A 4784-nucleotide genomic window follows, 5' to 3' on the forward strand; every position below is an offset into this window, starting at 1 on the left:
GCGCACGGATCCCCACACCGGGGCTATTTTTAGGAGACAGGCCCGGGCCAGACCGGAACTCGTTCCTGTCGGCGCGCGTGCGCACTATTTCGACGGTACTCTGTGTCCCTCCGCCAAGCTCGCCTTTTCCTTCACTTCCCTTCGCACCCTCTCTGGCTTCTCCCTCAAGGTTTCTTCACAGAGCTGATTTATCCTCTTGGTGGGTCCTAGAGCACTTGGAGTGGGAAAGACAAGGGTGCGGGCAAAGAGAGTCACACTGTTTGGAAGCGAGCACTACCCCACAAGGACGTGAGGGGCGGACTATGTTTTCTTGTGGGTGAGGAGACGGATCACCCGGCACAGGAAGGAGATGACGGCGGTTTGGCGCCGGGGCTACAGGCTGGAGCTCGCTTCCCTCTGAAGGACCGTGTTCTCCTGGAAGGGATACTGGTCACTTGATGAGGACCCGGGCGCCTCCTAGGGCGGGGCAGCCCGACGGCGTCGCGCCCTGTAGCCCTGCCTCCCCCACTGCTGCCTCCCTGACCAGCCGTGGGGGCCGGGCTCAGAGCCTCTCCAGAGACGCGGCGCGTGGCAAATCGCCTCGCTTGGCCGCCGGCTCCAGCCAACCCGGGGCGCCGGGGGGCGGGGTCCCAGGGGCGGGGCCGGGGCTCAGGGCGCGAGTCAGTCAGTCGTCCGGAGTCCGGTGCCAGGCGGCGTCCTTCGGCAGGGCCCAGACACCCCCTGCCGGGCTCCTGGAGTGGCTGCCAGACCCCCGCCCCCGGGGCAAGCTTGGCGCCCCAGATCTCCGCTCGCCACGCCCGCGCCCACACCCACATTGCGGTTGGGACCGCACCTGTGCCCTCGCCTGCGCGGCCACCAGGTCACCCTCACTGAGCAAGCACAATTGGGACTCAGGCCCCTGGCGCGCCGAGGCGGCTCGGACCCCGGCCCCCAGACAGTAGGACTTAAAGGGGCCTGGAAGGCTGGAAGGCGGGCGACCCCTTTCCGGCTTTCGACCCCAGCCAAGCTCGCCACGTCCGGGGAGAGACTCAAACTACTAATCTTAACTACTAGTAATAGCTAGTTACTGATAGGCACAGCTAGTATGCCTTGAGCGCTAAACTGTGTGCTGAATAGTTTGCAATATGATAGCTCATCATCCTTACAACATCCCCACAAAGTAGCTTTAGTTTCTATTCCCATTTTACATAGGAGGAAAGGGAAGCTTGAGCGCTAAAGTGACCTTTTGAGGTTACAGCTTAAGAGGAGGGCACTGAGCACTTGAACTCCTGACCACTCTGCATACTGCCTTTTCTGAGAGCGGTTCAAAGGAAATGTATCTGGGGGCTATTGGTTTTTGCCGAGGGAAGTCGTTAGGAGGTGAGCCATTTGTAGTCTTTGCATCATGAAGCCTGCTTGCCTCTGGAGTTTCTACAGCCACGCTGCCTATCTATGCACCCAGAGGTACCTATGCAGTGGATATAAACCAAATAATTATTTTCATTTGAAGATGAGAAATTCAGTCGCACAGCGCTTTGCAACAAAGTGATTGGGGTGGGTGAGCAGATGCGCAGAGGCTGTGGGCAGAGGAACTGGGAAGTTACAAAGGAAGCTGGAGACTAACAGGCTTCCTCTCTCAAGGACAAGGCAATGTACTGGGGAGAACCCAACACAAAAGTGACACATAAACACCAGACACTGGAAAATTAACCTGGAGTTGCGCTCAGAGCCCCACAATGTCAGCGTTCAGAGGAGCCCGCAGCAGGGAGGTTTTTTAAAAAACACGTTAGAATTTGGTGTAACTCAGCAAGTCATGTGGAAATGCACACTTTTTAATCTGCCAGAAGCTGCAAAGCCAGCTGGATTTGGCTTCTCTGCTCCAAGAAAATAGAAAAGTTGAACAGTTTTCCTTCAGAAAGGAAAAGGTGAGGTGGGAGGACCATGAGCAATGGCTCCCTTATTCCCACCTGCCCTGGAAGGAGAAGAGGAACAATGAGAACAGACTTTTCTGAAGGAGGTTTTCATACGCTCATTGCTTCACCCCATCTGCCTTCCCTGGCAGAAGCTGACCCTTTTGGGGCACAGAAGACTCAGCTCAGACTGCCCATCCCCTACGCATTCAAATGCTGTTGGTCACTCCAGAAAGCCAGGCAGAGAACTTGGCTCTGAGTCCAGCCAAAGAAGAAATGAAGAGTGTTTGCATCACCTAAGAGAGCACCTCTTTCCCCACTATCCCCTGCAAGTCAAAGCCCTTGTCTAAGAATTACAGGGAGTTGGAAGGAAGGAAGGAAAGAAAGAAGGAAGGAAGGAAAGAAGGAAGGAGGGAGGGAAGGAAAGGAGGGAGGGAGGAAGGGAGGAAAAAAGAGAGAGAAGAAAAAGTAAGTTTAAGAATTTTAGAGCACAGCTATTGTAAAATCCATTAGCAAGGTATAATCAATGTTATTTGTAATTAAAGTAACCAATTTTAGGAAATCATCATAGCCCCTATGGTCTCAAAAACATGTTCCAGTGTCTCCAGCAACTTGCTGCACTCAGCTGGGCCTAGACCATGCGCCACTGGCTTGGAAGGAACTTCTGAAGGGCAGCATCTGTTAGTCTTCCAGCTCCTTCTGTCCTCCTTAAAGCACTTAGGTGTCCAAGTGTGTCTCAACTGAAGGGGCTCCGTATTGTACTAGGCACTGTGATATAGAGGTAAGGAAGAGCAGCCCTTCCTTCAAAGGGGCTGGCAGGCCATGGTGAGGGGGCATACACCTTAAAACACAAGCCAGCCTGGTAACCACCAAGAGACGGGTTTCCAAGGGCACTAGAAGAGCACAGAAGATGAATATCTAAGAAGGGAAGAGAATTAGGTTAGGCTTCTTAGATGAGGCAACCCCACAGTGAATCTAAAAAGCGTCCAAAGAAGGATGAAAAGGGGTCCTCTCATTATGTCTTGATCTGAAGAATAAAGCCCAAGCTCCCTGGGAGGCAGAGATCCCTGACCACTGGCCAGCCTTACTCTCACCCCTTCCTGCCAGATACCTCACTGTCCGCATTCAGGAATCTTAATCACACACCAGGCTACTTCCTATGTCTGCAGGGTAAACCCCTTTTTATCCATCAAGTCTCCACTAGGCATCTTCTCTAAGAACCCTTCTCTAATACAGTGCTTAGTTGAAGTGTATTTCTGTATGTATGTCTGTCTCCTTCCTTCTGGTGAGTGAGCCCCTTGAAGACAAGAAATGTGATTTATTCCTTACTTGATCTGCCATATCTAGCACAGTGCCCGGCGTGTGGTAGACAATCAAATGTTTGTTAAATATTTCTGAGCAGCCTTTAGGCAGAGGGACTGCTGTGTGCAAGGACCCCATGAGTGTGGCTCAAGAGAAAAACCACAGCTAGAGTAGTGTGCCTGGAGCCTGGAGTCTGATCAAGCGCTGGGGAGTGGTCAGGTGTGCAACCGTGCAGAGCCTTAGGCCATCAAGCCAGGCCATTTGGATCTCTTTCTGAAAGCAAAGGGAAGCACTGACAAATTTCAAGCAGGTGAATAGCAAGATCTATTTGGCATTTTAGAAGGGTCACTGAGGGCAGTAATTGGAGGTGGGTGGGAGGGAGCAAGACTTGAGGCAGGACAACCAGTTAGAATGCACTGATGGTATAGCCGCTGCTGGCAGAGCCCCCACCCTTCCCATCCCTGGATATCTCCGCAGACTTTCACCACACATGCTGATGGCTTCCTGTGTCTCTGTTGAGGCTCTGGCCCCAAGAGAGGGCTTCCTTGGGTCAGGAGATAAAGACTCCAGCTTCCCCACACCTTAGGAAGACAATTCTAAGGCATGTACCCCGAAGTCTCTCAGGGGCCCCAGTGGATTGGGCCCCAGTTGTCCTCAGTGGTGATCCACTCATTAACACAGTTTTGATATCTGTCCTCACTTCCCAAGTCTTCCCCACTCCCCCAGAGCCCTTCCCAGAATCACCTCCCAAATAAACCACCTGCACCAAAATCCTTGTTTTGGGGTCTGCTTTTCAGAGGACCCATTTAAGACAAATTGCAACTGAGATAAGGAAGAAGGAGGACCTGAATGAAGACAGTTGACTGATGGTAAAGAGAGGGCAGAAGCAAAACATGGAGCTAGAAGGAGAACTGACCTGCTTGCTGACCATTGAATATGGGGTCAGGGAAGGTAGAGGAATCTCAGCTGCCTCCAGGTTTCTGGCTTAGGCTCCTGAGTAGATAATAGCAGCATCATTTAAGTGGGGAACACTGGAGGAATGTGAGGTTGAGGGAGCTGGATGAGGGGAGCACGATGAGTTCCATTCTGCTCATGTTGAATTTGACATGCCTGTGGGACAAAGTATCCTTAGCCTCGTGGGGTTGGAAAAAGAAACAACTAGCTGAGACTGGACAATATAGGGAAGGTTTCCTGGGGGAAGAGAATTTTAAGCAGAATTTTGAAGCTGTGGTATATGGGCTGGAGAAAAAACATAACTACGTATCAGAATGACAATGAGAAGGATGGACAGTTAAAAAAAAAAAAGAAAGAAAGAAAGAAAAAAGGATTCATACGGGGTGGCGGGGGGGGAAGCAAGTTTATTTGAACGAGGGAAACTAAAAAGAGCCTCACAGGGGTTTCAGTTTGTGAGCTGCTTGAAGATAGGGGTCATGCCATGTTCAGTCTTGTATCCATCCCCACACTTACACAAAGTTGATATTTATTAAATATGGTGTGAACCAGGCAAAGTGATATTCTTCATGATGTCTCAATCTTGTACAACTATAAATAATTAAAAATTGAAGGTTTTAAATGTGTTCCAAATTAGCAAAT

The sequence above is a fragment of the Hyperoodon ampullatus genome, assembly GCF_949752795.1.
Source record: "Hyperoodon ampullatus genome assembly, chromosome: 3".
Classification (NCBI taxonomy): domain Eukaryota; kingdom Metazoa; phylum Chordata; class Mammalia; order Artiodactyla; family Ziphiidae; genus Hyperoodon; species Hyperoodon ampullatus.